The sequence below is a fragment of the Zosterops lateralis genome, assembly GCF_965231275.1.
Source record: "Zosterops lateralis genome assembly, chromosome: 5".
Taxonomy (NCBI): Eukaryota; Metazoa; Chordata; class Aves; order Passeriformes; family Zosteropidae; genus Zosterops; species Zosterops lateralis.
In genome coordinates, this window is record NC_139766.1 from 32,544,481 (window position 1) to 32,567,292 (window position 22,812).

The 22,812-nt window shown below is 41.4% G+C and overlaps 1 protein-coding gene across 1 annotated transcript in view; it reads right to left on the minus strand.

The window, feature by feature from the left end:
* The window catches only part of STOX2 (storkhead box 2), a gene marked incomplete at its 5' end in the record, with an annotated part of 140,720 nt that overhangs the window by 114,100 nt on the left and 3,808 nt on the right, over positions 1–22,812 (minus strand). The window lies entirely within an intron of this gene.

Consider the following 22,812-nt stretch of genomic DNA (forward strand, 5'->3'; position numbering starts at 1 on the left):
ATTACACTTTTCTCTAAACTACTGGTTTATTTTTGAGGTTTAAACATTTTCCTTTTAAACTGGAAGATTTAAAATAGGAATCAATATTGTAGATATATTAGCTATTACATGTCTATCTATCTATATATGTACCTGTTCTCAAAAGGTCAGGACACGTCTGGACAGCACACACATTGCTATCAGCCCTCTGGGGCTGGTTTAGCCTGCCTCCAAATTTTAAAGTCTACTCCAAAGACTAGAGTAGACTCTACTCTTATCCCTCCTGGAATAAGTTTAATCCTGTAAAAAGTAGTAACAACATGCTATCCATGCTCAGAGTGATCTTAGGACTCCAGATCTGAAAAGTCATTCACCAGTAATTTGCTAGGGAAAGAGAAATTGGTATTCTCACACTCTGTGACCTTGCCTTCCATACCACCCAGGGAAGCAGGGGCACCAATATGCCTTGACCCAGACCCACACAGCAACTGCTCCAGGCTGGCGGATGTGGATTTCACCACATACCTATGACAACAGTTTACATGGATCAGCTGGTTTGACTCAATTCTCTTTTGAAATACAAATACATCTTGAAATTACATAGGAAGTGGTGCTGCCTGTATATCCAGGCTCCCTGGTCAGAGGAGAAAAAGGTTACCTTATTCAGGTTTGAAGCATGGTTTTCCCCTGCTAGTTTTCATTCCCTTCTCCCCCTCACCTTTTGCAGTGGCCAGCTGTATTTGCCATGCTGTAGGTCACAGCCCAACTGGGCAGGCTGGCAGCACTGACCACATGGATATGGAAAGTCCAGGTAGCCCAAACATGGGTGTTCCTACTGCATGGTCACACAAACTGAGTATGAGTAGTAGGCCAAATAATTAAATAGCAAGTTTGTATTTGGTGCTTTTCATCTGTACCCTCCAAACACATTAAAAGAGAAGCAGTGTATTATTACTATTATTGCTGTTTGCTGTATGGGGAAACTGAGGCATGGAGAGAGGAATTTCCCTATTAGGTTCACCTAGTGGGTTGAAACAAAGCTTGGGAGGGGACCTGCTAGCACAAGTTTGAACCTAAATAGCAAAGAGAACGAAGTTATTATCTGCATTCCATCAACTGCTGTACCATATGGTTAGATGTGGGCATGAGTCCAAGCAAAGCACCCAAATGACTCCTTCAGCTCTAATGCAACAAACAAAACCCAAAACTTACATCCACATATTAATCAGTGTAATCCCTTAAGCTTTGCCTGTATTTCTGCTGATGCTACGTAATGAGGATCTATGCTGAAAATTTAATGAAGGATAAACCCAGCAGATGAGCACCATCTCCAACACTACGTATACCTGATCCCATCTTCCCAAAGCCTTCAGCTTCCAAGAGGGTGTTTTTCCTTTGACTACAGGCTCTTTCCATTCCTGGTAAGATGGTACTTTACAATATACTTTAACAATGCATTTGCTAAGAGCACCTTGGTTCCTGATTACATCTCCAGCACGTGTCAGGAAGATACTGCACACACTAATTACTCTTTATCTGAATCACAAAGTCTGAGATTTAGTAATTCAGAGTCTGAAACGCAAGAATGAGCAAGTCTTCTGTTATTAAATATTGTACAGTTTACCAAACAGAAGAAAAAGGAAATGAAAACCAGATATAAATGGTCTTTGTTTCCTTTAAAAACGGATTTGTTCTGCTGCCCCACTGCTTGAAGTAGGTGAACTCATGTACACCAAGAAATCAGGAAAATTAACCAAGGGATGAAGGGCAGAAGAGGAAAGCCTTTACATGGGTAAATGTACATGTCCTGTGCTGATGAGCTGGATATGCAGAGATGTTTTTGTATGTTTAAAATAACATTTTCTTGGGCTTCTGCTCTCAGATCTTGACTCAAGCAATCCTGGATTGCAAGTTCTGCCCTCGAAGACCTGCCAGGAGAAGTAGGGAGAAGACAAAAGGACATAGCATGATTGCTCCATTGACTCTGAAATCAGACAAGCCTGCCCAAACCAGAGTGAATGCAGGAATACTACTTCACGTCTCACATCCAGGGGCTTCTTCTCCTCTGCGTTTTAAGGGCTTGGACATTTTACCCAAGAAACAAGCGGTGACAATGTTCACCATGCATCCAGGGGTAGAAAAATCAGGTACATTAACAAAAGGCTCTTTCTCCACGAAAGCTTACTTTTTATGTCCTCCAGAAATTTGCAGACACCCTGCAAGTAATTTCTGAGGTGGTTGGGGTTTCTTTTTGTTTCTTACAAAGATCAGCATAAGAATTTAACCTCACTAACAGGCAATGTCACACTAGGGATAAGTTCATCACAGCTGTTAAAAAATATTTCAGTACCAAGTTAGGATGCTGTTGATTTCCTAGGCTACACTAAAATGTGGAAGCACCCTTATGTAGAAAGGTGTCCACCCACCTTAAACCAGGAGGGCAAGACAAGTAGAACTAAGGGAAACAACAAAAACAGAGCAGTTGTGCCAAGGCTGGGCATTGACAGGGGGCTGCCATGCTACAGAAATGGCATCTCCACACAAAGGTATGAAAGTATCCAGTGGAGACAATCACTGGGGGTACTTCAATATAGCAAAAGTGAGGCCCAGCCAACCCAGAAAGACACTGCAGATACACAACAAGCAAGGGTAATGTAGGGAACAATACCTGGCAGATAGGAAGAAAATGAGGTAGAGCCTGGAGCAGATGAAAGAGTTGTGCCAAGGGGCAGTGACGGCAAGTACCCAGTGCAGATGAGCTGATGGTTGCACAGGCTAAAGACCTGGGGGGAACAGGGATGTGGTATATGTACACGTGTGTGTGTGTGCATGCCTGTGTCAGGTGAGCCAGCAGGAAAGAGGTCTCAGTCATGATGGTAAGTGGTAATTACAGGCTGCAAAGGTTGGAGCTCGTAAAAATGGAATTAGATTTCCTCGAAAGTTCATAGCCGCGCATTTCGCATGTAGTCTGGACGCAAGGGATGAACAAGAGACTGAACAACTACTCACTGTGTGTCCAAAAGGGATAGGGCAGGCAAAAATTGTGAAGAGTTTAATAAAAGGTGTTTGAGAGGGAGGGCAAGGAAATGGCTCATACCACCAGTAAGCTACTGAGAGGAGCATCAAGAGAAAGACAATGAAGTCTAAGTGGGAAGCAATGAACAAGGGAGAGCAGGTGAGCAATATGGAAAGGGTAGCCAAGACCATGGAGCAGGCTGGTGTACAGCAGGCAAGGGACTGGACTGGTGAGAGCCAACAGGAATCTGCAGGACAGCCCAGAAGAGGGACAGGGAGAACTGAACCAAGGGCCAGCAGGACACCCAGAGAGGTCAGTGAGGATCAGGGGATAAGGAAGGAAGAGAGTTGAAAGCAAAGCACTCAAACACAGATGGCAAAAGGTCACAGTGGCCTGTCCAAGAAAGGGTGTTGAGACAGAAAAGACATGAAGACAAATCAAAGTTCAAGGAGAAAAGTTTCCTCATGCACAGCAGAAAGACTGTTGGGAAGACAGAGGACAAACTTCAGAACTTTTATATTTCATTGATCTCAGAACCCCAAACAGACATAACCCACAGGCACAAGTCAGGAGTTTATACAGGTGTTTTACCTTCTGCCTGAGCCTGAAATATTTCAGACCAAACACACACATTTTACAGGGTATGATTAAACTCCCACCCCCCTGCAGAGGAAAACCAAAGCCTGCCAATATCCCTTTTACTTCATAATTTCCTTTCTTACTGCACCACAAAACTAAAGCAACATAGTAACAAGACTCAGAGAGATCCATGTTTATTTCCCTTTGCTGTGCAGGACACAGTCCTGCCAGAACAACGATGACAATTATTTCCTACAATTATTACCACATTTCACACCCTTTCCTCTGGGTTATGAGAAGCAGCAGCCCTTTCTTGACAACACCTACAGTGAGCTTCCTTCCTCACCAGAAACCTCCTGATGGCCTCATCTTTATGGGTTTTTCACTCTGTCCACTCCCCCTCCATAAAGAAATAGGGTTTCATTTTCTACCAGAAACAACTCTGTCCTCAATTTCATCAGAAGAAAAGAATTCACTTGGCACTTGTTAAAATAATTTTAAAAACAATTCAAAAATCTCATTTACATAATTATTGCCTCATTCAGAAGCAAAATTTGATTCTTTAAACCATCATTAATTTCTGGCACAAGGCCCTGTCTGGCCCATTGCAAGTAACACAAGGCTGTCTGTTTTCCTGTGCAGCAAAGGGGACTGTTCTGCATGTTCTCTGCAAGGACAGCTTTGGTTTATCTTCCTCATCACTACTGGATTCTACAACACCATTCCCTTGATGACACTACCAGCTACTTTTAAAGGGGTGGTCATTTTACCCGTACAAACAAACTCCATCATTCCAAATGCACTAATTTAGACAGAATGAATTTCCCAATCCATTGGTGCAATTCTTAACTGGCTTACTTGCAGATCCTCCAGGGGTGTACAAACACTGAGCCAGAGAGCACCAGCCATTTTCAAGAGCTCTCCATCAACATCCCTGTCAAATTCACTCCAAAGGAATGCCATAACAGTAGAAGGACAGGCAACAAGGTCTTCAACTTTATTTGCATTTTGTAGATGAAGAAGATTGAAACAAAACCACGGTTTGTTTTCCCAAGACCTGAAGAGTCAGTCACAACTCACAAGGAAAAATATGGTCTATGTGAGATCCTAAAATACTTTAAATCAAATAGCTACACTTTGCAGGTCACAATTAAATTCCATGCACCTTGCATACCTCTCTATGTGGGAAAACAAATAATTCTATAGGAGGAAAATGCTTGATCTCAGTTTGACAGAAACACCCTGTGCATTAATGGGAGTGATTCAAGGAGAGTTATGCAGAATTTTGCACCAAGGGGCAAGAAATCTCTTCAAATAACAGTGCAAAATGAATATTTTGGAACCAAAAATCTCCTTTTTATATATAGGTAGTATAAATGTAGTCTGATAGCTAGAAGACACTTAAAACAGGTACACCTTTGCCAGACACTTCCCATCCACAGGCCCAAACACATCCTGCCTTGAATCCAGCTTCAGCTTCCTGATCTGCCTCCTCTTCCTCTTCTCTTGGTAACACTCTTTTAATTAAAACTGAGATAAAATAGCTAAATGGCCACTTGCAGGCTAATGAGCACAACACACCTACATGCCTAATTTCAGAAGATTACATCAAGCATTCCTTGTTGAGCTGAAACTGCTCACAGGACTGTGGGATCAGCACTTAAACAAAATATGTGTATTTTGCAGGAGGAGTAAGGTCCTGTATCACCTCTAAACAAGGTCGTGGAAGAAAAATACAGCTATTTCTTAGCCTTCTTTACCTGTCAGATAGGTTTCAAACACAGCCCAGCTTGACAGCAGCACTTAACCACCCTGCATTCTTCACTGGGATAATTACACCCGTAATAGCTGACCCTCCATTCTGCACTGCATCAAAGGGGGTTTACCTTTCATAACATAAACCCAAGAAATAGCTTAGAGCAAAATGAGTTAGGCTTTAGCAGTCATCCAGCAAGACACACATACCTTCACTTCTATAAGGCTACTAATAAGTTGGACAAAGAATCACAGAATCAATTAGGTTGGAAAAGACCTCCAAAATCAACTCCAACCTATAAGAGAAGCGAGAGAGAGGGTGAAACCAGTACATTTATGTAGTTCACTGCAAGTGACATGCAGGCTGCAGTGCTGCTCTGTAATAAAATTTACCCACAGCAAAGATAAAGGCCTGATTTTACAACATTCTGCCACTATTTTAGAAGCAGAGAGGAAGTACCATAATGCAAACAGAACACCACAGGGATAAATCCTCCAAAATACGAAGCCAAGCAGCCTTACACAATGGCAAGGAAACCCACTGGATTCCACACTCATACATCTTACCTCACCTGGGCTTTTTATTGGAGAAGAATAGTTTGAAAGACGAGAAGAATGGGAATCCAAAATGCAGTGATAAAATTCACCTCCTCAAGAAGCCACTCTTGCCTATTCTGTTCACATTTTGATCAATAAATACTCTATATCCAATATCACATTATGCTTACGGATTACTTCTAAGTTTTCTAGACAGAGAATCTTTTTGACATCCTGCTTACACAAAGGCCAAAGCCCTGAAACCCCTACCACAATCAGGACAGACTGCCACCACCACAGCACAATATACACATGTACATGTACAAGATCCACAGGATGACTTACATTGTATTTCCTCTCAATATGAATCTATAACCCAGATGTTCTCTTCACTTTTACTATTTCTATCCAATTTCTTTCCATTCTAGTCTCTCTTCCCTCTGTTCTCCATAAGACTAACACCAGACATAACCCATAGAGTGATGTCTCTTGGCCACCAGTCTGGTTGGCTGGGCCAGACAGATCATGCAAAAGACTAAACTCTGATATTAGGATTTGATTCTGAAAGTTCTAGTTTTCTTAAGCTTGAAGACCAGATTCCTTTGCATGCAGTTGCAGCACAAATTCTCCTTAATATACAATCTTAATTCATGTTTGCAGGTATCAGTGCAATAAATGTTTTGTCAACAATCTGTTTGGTGCACTGCCCAGCAGATTGAAACATAATGGAGTGGTTATCCCAAAGCACCCATGGGATTTAAAGATTTCTCCTAGGATCTAGCATTTCAAAAGGTACCTTGCCACTGTAGGACTTGGTCTGGCTGAGCCACACTAGCAGGGACAAGTAAAGATTTTTAGAAAAATATTCAATTATGCTGAAGCCACTGCAGTAAGGAAAAACTACTGTAAGGAGTAAACATTCCAAAATTTCTTCTTTCTCCTCAGTCTGTGTCACCGACACCTGCAAGCCTTGTTCCTAAAGCTGTTATCAGTCTGTCTTGCACACAAGCACAGTGACTAAGAGTGCAGTCCCTAACGTGCTCAGCTTCCCCTCTCACTACCCTAACAAATTGCCAACACCCAGCATGGGCTGGACCTTGCTCTCCAACTTGTGGAAGTGAGCCCTTCCTCTGTCTCCACCATACCTGGCATGGCTCAGCTCTTTGTTTCATGTAGAGCCAGCAAAGCAAAGCAATTTTCGGGGACACACCATTATGGGTTGTGTCTGCTGTAGGTCTGTCCCAGGAGCACACTGACAAGCTCTTACTTCAGCTCAGAGCATCCTGTTCAACCAGTCCTTGAGCAGATTTGGGCAGAGGAAGATTTCCAAGTAACTGCTTCTCAAACCATCACAAGAGACTATATGAGAAAGGCCTCTCTCAAGTGAGCATCTTGCTGCTTGCAAATACATTATTTATAGAGAGCCCAGCTACTTCTGTGCTTCCTACTGCATGTTGCATATAGTGGTGTACAACAAGCCAAAACTGGGCAGCCATTCTTACTGGCTGACCTGTCTTAAGGAATGACACCAACAGAAAAAGAGCCCACTATGACTGTTTCATGCCATGTCATTTGCCATGCTGAATTGTTCCAGCAGGAAAATTTTAAAACAACAACAACAACAACAACAACAACAAATCAACACAAACCCCATAAAACAAACAAAATAATTCCTAAGCAGCAATCGGAAATGAGTAAAAATCCTAAACAAGACCCCGTGTGAGATCCTGTATGCCATAGAAGTTCAGCAATTGTCAAATGGTTTCACATCATACAGGTAGCAATAAAGCATGTTTTTCTTCTATTGGAGGTGTTAATGAACTGTTATCCTTGTCTTGCTCATACTATTCAACAAACATGACAAAAGAATTCTCTACACCTCCCTAGATTTGCAAGTTATTCCAAATGTTTGTACTTCATGGTCACACTATGGAAAATATTCACATGAGTAAACACAACAGTCATTGTAAGTATCCCTATGAAGAGGCATTTCATCTCCTCTTCTGGCATTTGAAGAGATCAGGACCCAAAAACCACTAATGTGCTGAACTCAGTTTGTTCCAAGCTCAGCATTTTTAAACAGCCCATTTTGAAAACAATACTGTAGCAAATATCTCCTTTTGTAAGGAGCCCCTGACACCAAGAACCCCTGGCTCCATGTAGGTCCTTACAACTCTATAATGAGCTCCTGGGAGGTCCCCAGGTTTTTCTTTCAGCAACAGGGGCAAATTCCTTAAACTCACTTTTCTGGTCCTTGGAGCAAATTACCAGATGAAGAAAATGATGCGTCTGTAAAAGTAGAAGGAAGATCGTATAATAGGCAGCATTCCAGTGCACTGACCCCCTTCAACCCACCATGGGAATTCAAACCAGCATTTCCAGGCTGGCATCTTCTGCTCCACACACCCCTGCTTTGGTTTTCATGGAGGAGGGTCCCTGTCTCCTGTGCCCAGTGCCCACCTCTGAGCCAAGTCAAACTCGCAGGGCTCTGAGACCCCAGGCCAGGTACTTACCCCAGCCCCTGAGACCCGCTGCCCACTGGCACAGCACAGCAGAAAAGGGAACATCTCCATGCACAGCTCCTGTGAACTCTGCTGGGAGCACCTGTGGCTACAAAAGCTCTGAATTAGACACATGGGGAGCCAGGAATGGCCTGGCAGCACACAAAGGAGTTCTTGTGTATGCCAAATGTTTCTTCTGTGAATGCATCCACTTACTTTTGAAGAGGTTTGGGGAGGGAAAGGCTGTTCTGTTGTTCGGGTTTTTTATGAGAAATCTTTCATGTAAGATATGGAGGATACAAAAAGCCTAAGACATTGCTTATCCATTGTTTTATTACGTTTTCTGAAAATACATAATTTTCAGAAATTACTCAATGAAGTGTAAACAAAAGCTCTTTTGTTTGTTTCGGAATTACTTCCTAAAAATTTAATTTGATGCTCCCAAATCCTTACATCAGGAAAAAAAAACCAAACCCAAACAGAAAAACATAATTGCTCAATTCATTTTCTCCCAGGACTCATAATTCAGTCAGCTTCCACAATATGGCTGCTACATGCAAAAATGACTCTCCAAATCTCAAGAATACCTGTCTTTACATCCTTTCTAGTTTTCTGGCTTTTCTTAATTGGTATTCTACCACCTTGCATTTTATTACCTATTTTTTAAACCATCAGTTTGTTGGAAAAAAACCCATAAGCATACATTAAGTTGAAACCAAACCAGCAAAACATTTTCAAAAATGATTTTCAAAAAATCAGAGAGGAAGCTTAAGTTCCTGTCTTTGTTCTATTTATTTCTATTCCATTTATCTTTCTGTTATAAACTTGATTATGTTCTCAAATATTTTCCTATTCTTTGGACAGAAAGTGTTCAAGCACTTTGCTGCCTAAAGAAGGCTGAGCAAAAACCTTTGGTCCATTTGTCTGGTCAGCCAGAATAAATACTAGAACTCCTGCAATGGAAAAGCTGTGACCTTCAAAGGAAAAAATAAACCTAACTGTAGTTATGAAGGTGATTCACACCCTTGCCTTTAAATATACCTAACAAACGTTCTTAAAAGGAAAAGAGACATTTTAATTGCATTTGTTGTGCATCTGCATTCTCAGCATTGTCCAGTCATCAGCATGAACTCCTGGTCATGAGTGCCAGGAATGTGGGTGCCCAGGCCACCACCACAAACAATACAGACAACCTGACATCCAACACAAACATGGAATGAGGAAGGAAGTTATTTAAATTAGTGGCAAGTGGAAATACAAAATACAACAAATACGAAATACAAGGAAACACAAACTGCATCAACAATAATCCTTTTAACATAACATCTCTACTTTCCTCTCCTTGTTTACAATGCACAGAATAAATTTTGCAAATCTCCAAAGAAACAGAATGATGCTTTTACTTTCAAGAAGCCAAGAGCTAACAGTGTGAGATATCTTGCCCAGACACTGTTAGCTAGTCAGAAAGAATGAAAAAAAATAAAAAAAGAAAAAGTGCCATCTAATAAAGTCAAAACACAGACTCCTATCTAATAAAGTCAGGCATGCCCTTACCAATGTATTAGTCAGACAGGCAGCTCTGGATTCTGCATTTAGAAATGTAGAAAATCTTGTATATATTTGCCTGGGCTTGCAAATGCCACTATATCACATTTCTAGCAATGCTTTGGGCAGTGTATTTTGTGTAAGTTACACCATCAGAAAAAGTTTACAATCTTGCTCTGTTGGCAGCAAACTTTGCTTGCACATACAAACTTCTCAATTGTTTAACTGTAAAACAGAGTAACTAGGACACAAGAGCAGAGAATTGCTTGATTTTATTCCATCATCTCTTCTACAATTCACTGAAAACAGCCACTGACAGCACCACAAAGAAAGCTCCAGTTCATGCAAAAGATAATAGAAAAGTGAGGAAATGGATATTAAAGAAAGAATCAGACAAAGTGCAAAGTCCACATTTCATATACCCTTTTTCTCCTGTGTTCCTCTTAGCTTGAGGCATCTCTATTTCTCATTTCACTGGAAATACCTTCTAACTCCTACTATCAGTAGGAAATTCCCATTGATGGAAATAGAAGTTGGATCTTTCATGTAAGATGGGATGGGAAGGTCTATAGTTCCCAAGCCTGCCTCTTTCAATAACCCACCAAGGTTTAAGCAACAGCTTCTAAAAGCACAAGGGTCATCCATCCACTTTGCTTCCTCCTTTAGCAAGACCCTTTTCATATCTACTGTGGTGCTGATACTAAAATTCACTGACCAGGCACACTGGACACAGCCAATCTCACCAGGAGCAGATTAACAGAACTGCTGTATTAGAAATTGCAGCAGATGAGCCAAAATGCTCACAAACTTTGTATGTTTTCTGTGGGTTTGCCAACGTTACCATGCAAAAATATATATCTAGGGTATTTTTCTTTCTTTTTGTTTTTTTTTAAAGTCATTTATTCAGACAATGAATTCTCTTCAAGTCAATGAACCACATGTTTTCACAGCCCAAAGGGTATTTGTCAGACTGCAGAAACACAAAAAAAAGTATGAATGGTCAATGTCTCCTCCTCCTCCCTATTCTGAGACCAACATCATGGCCTGCAGCCCCCATTAAATGCTTTCTGCCACAACTAAGGTAAGAATAAAGTAAGGAGATAAGAAGGAAATGTTGTCTAAGAGTAGTTTGAGAGTCTAAACTCTGATGAAAAACACAATTTAATGAGCTGAGTAAAATGACTGTTGATTGCATAAGGAACAGGTCAACTGCAGACAGAAAAGTCACAAAAGAAGTGGGGAAAATGAGGTTATGAGAGGAAGAAAAAGCACTTGATTATTTGTTTTCCATAACTTCTAGCCACCAAGTCATTGCTACCTAACTTCTCAGCATTTAAAATTAAAGAAAGGGCAGGATTACTGGACATTTTAAAAGATCTGTCAAGATTACCTAAAGCAGCTATTGATGGGACTTAAAAAAAAGTTTAAACCACGGATTAAGTGGTTTATTAAAAAAAAAGTCTTTCTCAAGATAAGAAGGGTAAGAAAAGCTCCTATAAAAAGCTGCTGGCAACTATAGGTCTGTCAATCACCTCAAAGATCTGTCAAAACACAGAAATATATCTGAGACAGGCTGGGGAAGAAGTTACACTTCCTTTTTTTTAGACAAACATATTTCAACTAAAGGCATCAGCTGCCTAATCTTGTTCAGAGGTGTGCTTTCAAAAAAGATATCCCATTTGCCTCAAGAAATCCAGTGTCCAAGCAGTGTGGGTGGAGAGACAGCCAGACAGCACTGGGTGCTCCCGGGTCCCCCATCACACAGAGCAACTAGAGGAAGAAAGACCAGGGGAACCTGTTAGGCAGGAGAACCAAGGTTCCAAAAGGACCTGTCCACAGCAAAATATGTGGGAATTGGGAAAATCATCCACAAGATCCACCAGAAATGTCGTTAGCTGCTGTTGTCTTCATCAGGGCATTACAGGTTAGATGATGGGAACACTTTACCCAATGGCATGGCTCTAGGCAGGAGGTCAGACCAGGAAGGGGTCCTGCTCCCCCTACAAAAATTATCTTATGATTCCACACAGATTTGTATGAAGACCATAATGCAGAGAAGATAAGGCAGCAGGTTCACAGTAATTTATCCTGAACTCTCTTTTCCTCTCTCCTCCCTCCAGGATAGGTTTTTGCCTTTGAGATGGTTCATTGTGGACTCCCATGTCAGAGCAAAGGCTGTGTGATCTCCTTGATGCTGACCCACATCAGCTCAAATCACTGTGGCAGGGCAGGTACAGAGGGAAGTTCAGTTCCTGCTAAGTATAAGGAGGGCTATAGTACTGCAGTCTAACATCTGGAAATGACCTGTGCCTCACTCAATGAAGTGTAAACAGAAAGAAAAAAGGCAAGTTAGGGACAGCACTGGCACAGATTGACTCCAGCACTTTCCACATCTACCCCAGTAAATCCCAGCAGTTGTTTTCTCAACCCCATTTTTCCCACACTGTTTGGCATCATGCCTTGCCTTAACCATCTCGTGTTTTTAAGGATCAAAAACATGCCCTTTACAAAACACATGGTCTGACTTCAAAGCACAGTATCACCATATTCATTCCAAGAGCCAACTTTTGAAGGCTCAGCCCCAGCTAGCACCAAATGCAGCCAGTGAAATTTCTGGAGCCATCAGGAGAGACGAGATGTCTCCAAAGAAGGTGGATTTTGTAGAAGCAGGTAAAGCAGAACCAACTGATGATGATGCATGCAAGCAGTGAGGCAGGTAGGCTGAGAAAGGACGGGCTGTTCAGGGCACTTTATCAGACTGGTGTGATCCTGGCACAAAGCCATTGCTGGAGAAGATGACAAGAGCTCACATGCTGGCATGAGCTTTTAAGTACAGAGATAGCATTGAGAAAAGGTCAGTCATGAATAAAGGTAAAAGCCACACTTGCTAAGTTCACAGAAAAAGAAATTCAAAAGGCAGGAAGCAAAAAGCCCTGAGGAATTCACTGCAATAGCTCAGTTTGTAAAGGAGAGTTACCATATCCCAGCACTGTAGTCTTGATAAGCCCAAGCTGGCTTTAATCTAGGAACTCAAGTCTCTTACTGCAGCAGCTCATCACAGGCTCCCTGAGCAGCAAGGGGAGTTAGACACTGCTGAAAACCATAATTATTGCTGGGGTTGAAGAATGCAAACCACACCTGAGCTGGCTACTTCAAAACTAAGTCAGATATTTTTATGTTCAGCTGAAACACATGCAGGAAGAATCAGTGAGCCCAAGGCTGAAAGAAACCTTAGTCATCTTGCAGAAGTGCTGAGACCTGTGGTTTCAGGAAGGGAAAAGAACGATACCCCACAAGAAACTACTTCTCTTTCCACCTCTGCTTTTCCAGGACAAGAGTAGGTCACTACCACAGATATACTTCTGGGCATTGCCACAGAAAGAAGAAACCTTAAAAGGATGACAAACCTTAAAAGGACTGCACTGACAAACATGCTTCAGTAGAAGAGGCAGAGACGCCTTGAGGGGCAAATTTCTTCTTTTCTTACCACAATTAGGGAAGAATGAGCCTGCGAGAACCCATATACAGTACTAAAAGCTACAGGTAATGTCACACAACAATCACTATCTTTCAGTTTATTAAAAGAAATACCATATAAACCATGAGAGGCTCCAGTTCCCTTCTGTGCTATCACAGGTAATGTTTACATGTCATATACCAAGGGTACAAGACCACAGACTGGGACAGTATGACATGTCTCCTCTTACATCTATTGACCCATTGGGCCCTGCTCTCATTTTATTAGTTAACAACTGCAAATAAAGCAAGGATAGCCATTTATGAACTATTACACATTTACAGCTCCAGATTGAAGTCAAACACGTATCTAAGTATCTGTGCTTGCAAACTCACCACAGCTCTACTAAAGCCTGAAAGACTTATGCATGCAACTCATTTACGGAGCAGGCTGAGGACTGCCACAAAAAGTAATTACTATTGCCCAAGTGGTGAGAAAACAGGTAAAGCAAATCCAGGCAGGTTTTGAGCAAGAATTCTTTGCCTGGCTGCCTATTTACAGATTACCTCTCATTCACGAGTAACCTCATGTGTGTGTATTATTATATAAGGTTTTGCACTGTAGGACTTTAGCACTTAAGGACTTTAGCCCCAGCTCAGCACTGCAGTGCCCAGCACATCAGTTTGACAGAGCCACCAAGTGCTCTGCCCCAAAAGACTTGTGCTCTCAAACACAAGGAAAGGAACAATGCTTGGACTAAGCTTTCCAGCCTGCAGTCATCAAACTCCCAGTCATCCCTGCTGCTCCAAAAGTTACTGCCACAGGTATCCTTGAAGAAAAGACAATGAGGAAAATGTGCAGAGCAAACATTGAGGCTTAAGGCAGCTGTCATAGATGATAAATTGTGAATTATCTGAAGGGAAAGTCTGGTAAGTCTGCAGCATACTGGTAGGAGAGCACAAGCTTCAGCTGTGTAGGTACCTGCACATTGAGGTGTAAGATGTTGGCAAGGTCAGGAGTTTTCAGCTTGGGGTCTGCAGGTCCCCAAGGGATTTGTACTCTTTTCCAAAGGTCCACAAAATGATAAAAGTGAAAAGCACCACTTACATTTGCTGAATTTTCACTCATGTGAGGATCATCACACTAGTGGATTGTTACTCACCAGGACAGGAGGCAGCATAAATGATGCAAATGAGTGTGCAAGCCAACAAGCAAAAGTGCTCCCAGCACAAAAAGAAAGGAAAAAATTGTAATAACTCATCTGAATTGTTAAATACTGTCCTAAGTAGTAGGAAAAGCTCTGTCAAAATTATTTCTTTTTTACCCCAGCCACTCATCGCAAAAATCAATGCTGAAGACTGTAGCTGACTTTTCTTCCATCTCACCAGATGATTGGTTTCTAGTGGTTCCCAACAGACAGGATATGTTTTGGCCTTTCTCTCAACACAAACATTGAAGAGACTGGAAAGATATCACTGGGATTAATTTAAGTAACCACTGAAACCTTAAGCCAAGTGATTATCTGAGCAGAAAAATTTAAAAGACTCATGTGCTGGCACACAGATGAATCTGCTTTCCCCCTTTAAGAACAAATATGTCACTGAATGAGACTAGTTATTGACAGAGAAAAGCAGAACAACGATAGATGTAGTGATTCTGACACTAAAACATTTCACAGCCATACTGCACTTGAAAGGCAGCCAAGAAGCAAGTCCCTACAGACCTTCCAACAGCTATTTGGCATCAGCTTCACTGAGGAGCTCTATCCATACACCTCTAGCAAAGACAAACTAATGATAAAAAATACCTTGGAAACAAAACCAAAGACCTTGAATTAATAAGAAATCTATAAGCTAAAGGCTACAAGCTACTGCCATAAATAAAAAATGACAAAACGATAGCCATGAATTCCTACCCAAGGAAAGAAATCAGAATGATTCTAGGTCAAGTTGTCTACTTTTCATTACTTTATTGACAGAGTATTAATTAAGAGTTCCTCTTCATACTTTTGTTGAAGTATTAATACTTCCTCTTTATATTTTCCTGAAGTCACCTACAAAAACTGGGCAAACTCTTCTGCTATTTATATCTCGGAGTACAACATACATCAAAGAAAAAAAAAAAAGGAAAGAATACTAGTCTTGGATTCCCAAGCTTCATTCTCAAAGGGCTCCTGGTTTAGACACAGATGACCACTCTGGCATTAACCAGGAAGAGATTCCTCTGGCAAATCTCTTAACAACAGTCAGGCAAATGCAAGAATATATGACATGTCTATATTCAAAAATGTGAGTCTTCCCACCAGACTCAGACTTAACTTACTATAAAAGCACATGTGAGTGTCTGTACCTTGTTGAATCAAGACCACTCAAAAGAATGGAAAACCTCTGTTCATACAGCACTTAAAACACTATATACACCCTCACACATATGTCTATATCAAGCAAGTCCAGCTGAAAATTGCCCTGAGCTTCCAGCAGGGAATACTTAAGCATACAGAATTTCTTCAAGAAACACTGCAAAGCTTCATGACCCTATGAGCCCTATGTTCTCCCATCCCCATGTTGCAGACATGTCCCAGTCTCCTTAAAAATGGAGATATCATGTAGCTAGACCTCCTAAGTACAATTAAAGTCTCCACTTTTCACAAAAACAGAGCAGACCTGACACCTATCAACCTTGCCTCCCAACCACATGAAGGAAGCACTATGTCCAAGATTATCTGCTCATTTCACTAAAAGGCTGGCTGGTTTCCGTTCTCTTTAGGTCTCTCACTCTTTCCAGATTTTCATATTCATAAAGGAGGATTCCCTACAAGGCTGACATCTGGTCTGAAGAAAACTGTTTGAAAAACAAACTTTTTCCTAGACCATCTAAGATTGCAGAGATTTGGAGTTATTTTTCTTCTCCCTGTTTTTATCAGTTTAGCCCTTTGTGACTTTTCTTCTCTGCAGCTTCTTGCAAAACTATAATTTTTCCCTCAAGCTGCCTAGGATTTTTCAATCAGTAACACCAATAAGATATTTATGTTTATCCAATAGGATAATTGTGATAAACCAGCAATGGTGGCAGCAAAGTTTAGTGTCATCAAAGCTTTTTCCCTCCCCACTTCAGGGACAGTGGGTTAATGTGTTCCCTTAAATTCTTTTTTCCATTGTTAAACCAGGGAAAAAATTCCTTCCTCCTTTTATTTATTTTCAATAACCTCCTCTGCTAATAATGACTACTATGTTAGATACTGTATTTGCTTAAAAATAGATCTTAAAATCCTGGTTTTCAACTGGTCAAAACACTTTGTGAGCCTGTGATTCATTAGGACATCCCTACAGCCCAGGTGAGTTGCCAACTTCCCACAGCTAGACCAGGGCCACTCAGGTGGTATCAGGCCCCTATAAACATGTGTTCAGACTCATCCAGATGTCCATAATTTTCTCCTGCTTTGAGCCCAATAAATACTGAATAAGGGGCAGTCCACCAGGACCCTTTTCCTCTACTCTCCTTCCTGGTGCTGTGGATGTTGCACCCTCTGCTTTGTGCTCTCAAGATTGCCCACATCAGCCTGGACCACTCCACTAGACTACTTGCAAAGCCTTACCAGGAGCAGCAGGCACACCAAGGAGATGGAAATCTTCACAGGGGTGCTGACCTACTCCTGACTTCACAAGCCAGAGCATCTCAATAGCATCCTCAGACTTAGCAATGTGTACATGTTTCCCTGAGCAGAGACAGTAGAGACAAAGGAGGCCCTTCAGAGAAACCCAAAGAAAACACTCGGCTTTCTCTTAATGCCAGCTATTGTTATTTCATCTGTCAGTGAAAAGGGAACTTGTTTGGGCAGTAGCCCTGCAATATGCACAAGCAGGAGAGCAAACATTTAATGCTGGTCTGCCAGAGTAGGAGTCAAGGACATGGTCCAGTTCCACACATGCTGAAGAGTGGCTGGAAGGCTCAAGGGCAGCCTAAGAACTACTCACAGCCAAAAACTACATCATGAATCCTTTGAGTAAAACACCTCCCCTAAAAGAAAAGCAATTAAAAAAACAGAAACGAAAAAACACAACCCCCAAAAAAACCCAACCCCCACCCCCAAAACTACAAAAAAACCCCACCAAACATACGGAAGTTCACTGCAGCATCACATGGAGCTTACAGGACTTCAGTTACCTCTTCAGAATTCAAACACAATAAATTAACAGACAATGATAAACCTTATTTATGTCAAGCTGCTCTCATTGCAAAGTGACATTAATAATAAACTGTATGCACTGCTATTGGCACAGTAGCAGGACTCTGTAACCTCATGCACCCAAGGATACTGTTAACACAAGGTAAGTAGACATGATATATTTATTAGGCCATCAAGCCTTTCTCCCAACAACCTGGAGAAAGGCTGCTGCATATAGAGAGATATTCATGGATATTACGACCAAAGTGGAATATACAACTATAATCTGGAAAAGTGAGTATTAATTTTTATTCTTCATCTAAACGTTTTCCTAGACTTGCAATAAGACTTTTTGAAAGAACAAAAAATGTTTCCATCTTTAGAAAAGAAATACTCATTTTATACGCCCTCAATAATACCTAGGACTCTGCTGCCAAATCTCAAATACACTGCCAGCACCCAGCTTGTTCTAATGTTAACAACACACTGCAAGTCTTACAGCTCCAGTGAAAACACGGTTCTTGTAGTTTCCCTCCTTCTCAGGAGCCTCTGAACACCCAGTGAGAGAAGACATTGCAGCACATACAACTGCAAGGCAGCAGATGAGCAGGAGTCACTGGAGCTGCAGTTACTGATGAGGATGGACACAACAATGCAACTGCCCTGCTACCAATGCAGGAGTTGAGACACTTGCTCAGCCACAGACCAGCCCCAGCACATGCCTTTATTCCCCTTCTGCTGGCACCAGAAGAAGGAAACAGCCTGCCCCGTGGGCAGTCCAGGCCTACAGGCCACTGTGATTTAGGCCATGCAATTGTGAAAGCCTTCGTGTCACCATGCAAGAGTCCATTCTGCTCTATCAGTGGGATTCCCCATTCTGGGGCCAGCAATGGGTCCTTCAGCATTCTCATCCTCCTCTAAAGACATGCATGAGCCAGCATATGTACCCTCTGAAGCACTAACAGTTACCAAAAATTGCTTTAAAACAAAAGTGTCTGGAATATACCCAAACCAGGCTCTTTAGGTAGAAGCATTTTACACAGGCACAGTATTCTGATTCTGTAAAGAACCAAATTTGGAGTTGTTTCCCAAACCTTAAGTGAATTGATTTGCACTTCTAAAAGAGCAATCTTTGATACACCTGCATGTTTCTTTGTTAATTATCTGATGGTGGAATTCAAAGTTAAGCTAAAAGGCTGCTGTGTTTTGCTCCAACTTCTGCTATTTTGGTACCCCATCCTGTCCTCATGTGCAAGAACAACAACAAAATCTCATATTACATGGATTAGAATAATATCCAGGTCCAGAAAATACACTATAGAAGTCATCACTCTGTGTATTAATTTAGTGCACAGAATAGTAACTTGCTTTCATAAGAAAAACAAATATAGCTTAATAAGTGCTGATGGTAATATTACACCATTGCTTTTCTGTTATAGGAAAAAAAGGTGCAACTAGAAGAACCCCTGTTCAGATTCCCTGGGTAGTTATTGACCTTTGAATGTGTGCTCAACTGCTACTGTGGCTCAGAACAGGACCCCAATTTAAAAAGGAGGCATGAAGACCTGCTCAAATATCAACATGGGAACACTTTGTTTCATCAAAATATGTGTTTGCACATTCTTTACATTCAGATACTTCTCATCACAGCTCTCAGGTGAAATCCCAGGTCATAAATAGAGGGATCAAGTACAGCAGACAGAAGAAAGCATGTTTACATATTAGGTGAAGGGATTTTATTCCAAGAATGTAATATCCTTAAAAATCTTTCCAGATCTGGCCCACCCAGGGAGCAGTTTCAATATCGGAAACCAGAGACTGTAATAACATTCCCAGCAGTCAACATCATTAGAAAATAATCAAAACATTTATGTTTTTGTATTTAAAACAAAGAAGAAAAAGTTTGGAGACAGCTTGAATTTTCAGAACCCTGTTAAATTTCTGTTATTACAGAAAACTATTAAGAAGATCCATCCTCACATTTCACAGCCTCAGTTTCTGCAGAGGAAGCCACCATCTGGTTGCAGTTTTTATTTTCTCTGAACACTTCAGGCTTTCCTTGACTGCTAAAAGAAAAGAGAAGCCTGCCTATCATGTTTGCCATAGCCAAGGGAAGGAGTGATGTTGCTTGGGAAGCAGCTTTTGATGCCAGGAGTTTTGGAGGATGCCCAATCCACTTGGGTTGCACCTTTTTTGCTACACTCTCAAAAAGTGTATCTAAAATGCAGACAAGAATGTGGTAATGCTTTGGCACATTCTGTTGGAGGACAAGCTGTGATTCTCCTGGCCTGCAGAAAGGAGATTTACCATCCAAAATCATGGCTTGAGGAAACAGCACCAGAATTGCCGGGAGAGAGCACCAACTTTGTTATCATTGTCTTTACAAAAGAGCTGGAACAGAAACCTGCCAGTCAAGCCCAGGGACAGCAGTGTTTTCAGACACAGTTCACCCTTCCTAGTACCTTTCTCTGTTCACTAAATGCACATTTCTCCCAGCTCAGGAGCTGAAGCACTTCTCTCAGAGACAGACTGAGAAGCCTTCTAGTACCTTCCAGTACCTAAAGGAGGCCTGCAAGAGAGCTGGAAAAGAGACTTTTCACAAGGGCATGTAGTGATAGGACAAGGGAAATGGCCTTAAACTGAAAGAGAGTAGGTTTGGCATAGATACTAGGACAAATTTCTTTATTGTGAAGGTGGTGAGGTGCTGGAACAGGTTGTCAAAAGAAGCTGTGGGTGTCTGACCCCTGGAAGCACTTAAAGCCAAGTTGGATGGAGCTCTGAGCAACCTGGTCTAGTGGAAGGTTCCCTGGCCACGGCACAGGGGTTGGAATGAGATTATTGTTAAGGTCACTTCCAACCCAAGCCATTCTTTGAATCAAAACTTACTCAAAGCAAAATGTTAAACTGAGGCAACACGCACAGAAGGCCTGTACTTTGTCAACTAAAATCATTACAATTTGGTAAGTAAAGTATTTAACAACGTGACTCTTATTAGCAAATTACAAAGATGGACAAAAGGGGAAACAACTGAGTTTTCATAAAATGGTAAAAATGGCCATAAAATGGTAAAAATGAGCGGGCAGGATGAAGGTGCCTGTGACTAGCAGCTCCATGGTTATCCACTGCATGGCCCCTGGATGCCTCATTCACCTCAGTCACCTCAGTCTTCCAAAATCCAAAAATGACTATGTAAAAGGAAGAGCGGGGCAGATGGAAAGATGATTTAGTGACTGGTCTGGAGGCACATGATGCTGGCAGCCCTTAAGTGCTGGGAATAACACCTGACAAGGGCTTCATTCAGTGCTCACCCACTGTGCTGCTCCTCAGCAAAGACAAGGGCCCTTTGAGGAAGGGAACGAGGAGCATTTAATTAAAGAGCAGACCCTCATGCACAAACAAAGAGATGGAGATCTCTTGTGCTGTCAAAGCCCCATGGCCAAGGGCTGCTCTGGGCCACCACTTCCCTTACACATTGCTTTTCACATAGAGCATGCACTTAACTTGCAAGGCTGCATGACTTATTTGCCACCAGAAAAGATGCTTTCCTATACAATGGTGCTCTTTGTGGGGAGGAAGGAGGTGGGGAGACAGTACTAGCTGGCTATTAACCTTTTAAATCCTTCCCTTGAGTTGCACAGTGAATATCACAGATCTTTGTATTTGACTTTGCTTGTTCAAGAGAAGCTGCTTTGAGTGAAAAAATGAAATTAAATAGGCCATGTCTTTCCTTCCCTTGTGTTCTTTTTACTTTCACTTTTCACTTTCATTTTTGATGACTAGCACTAGCCTTGCGGGCCATGCACAGTTTTCTTTAAAGAGCAGAAAGCAATTCTGACTCTAAGACTTCATTCCCACAACACAAGCACAAACCACATACTGAGAAATCAGGCACTTTATATGCAGTCCATACTCATTTAGCTCTTGTCTCTGTCTCCCCAGCCTCTGAAAGCTGCTTTTACAAATTACATTAAAGGCCCAACCCAATACTTTTGAGTAGTGAAGTTCTTTACTGAGAGTTGGGAGTAAATTCATAAGCACTTCAGCCTGGCCATAAGCCTAAGTTTACCCTTTTTTTTTCCAGCTGCAATAACCACCTCACACATATAAAAAGTGCTTAGTGAATCTCTAACTGGCTCCAGGTTGGAGTGGTAGAGAAGGAAAAAAAAAAAAAGTTGTTTAAATCCACTGAATTTCCCATGGTAATATCACCAGGTATGCAAAAGTGTAGCTGAGTGTGTGGTAAAGTCATGGGAGGTTTTATTAGTATGAAATCTAATGGTCCCTCACTGAAGAGAAATTTTCATTAAATAAAGGAGATAATTTGTAGGAAAAAAGGGAATTCATTATTTATAAAGGTCTATAGATGAATAACATTTAACGTCCAACAGTCTACACTTCACCATAATCATCCACTAATGACTGCAAAACTTATTGTGAAAACTACCGAACCTAAACTGGTGGGGTGTTAATTTAATTTTTTGGTGGCATGAGAGGATATGGCAGGGAGAGAAAAGAAAGGGAGCACTTAGCTCCAACTCCCAGCGTGGCAAAAGAAGTTTCCCCCCTACGCTTGGCCAAGCAGGAACAATGCACAACAGCCCGGCCCTGCCGACTTCACTGAATTATAACTCCTGCTAGTTAGTTTAATTATTGCACATACATTTCTCAAAAACTCCATCTAAACATCAGCTTCTAATTGGAGAAATTGCTCTGGGCATGGCCAAAGGGTTATTATTATAAAGTTTGGTCACTTCTTTTCAAGCAATCTTCACAAAAGGGCATGGCCTGTCTGTGAAGCGTATGAAAGCCTCTCAAAGATGCCCATTGTCCATGACACGGAAATCAAGAGCAAGAGATACAGAAGGACGTCTCATCTGGGAACACAAAAGGTGATGAAGATGTGAAAATGAGGTGGAACATCCTGGGTCACTGACAGCACCTAGCACAGAAGAGCTGAAAGGTTAAAAAAAAAAAAAAAATCAGCTTCCAGGATGATAAATATTAGTGAGTGCAAATAGAAGGTGTGTCAAAAAGAGAAATCTTATTAAAATACTAACGCTCATTAAAGACTTAAGTTGCAAAAGTCTTGCAAAGTTACAAGAGAGTTTCTGAAGACAATGAATTTCATCACTGGACCCATAGATTTGCATAAGGCTTTCTTGACCCCCTAAATCAACATATTAAGCAAGTGCTGGTTTGGGGATTCTGTTTATTCAAAGAATGCTTATGTTTCTCAAAGTTTCCCATCTGCCAATTTGAAAACCTCAATGCACCCAAC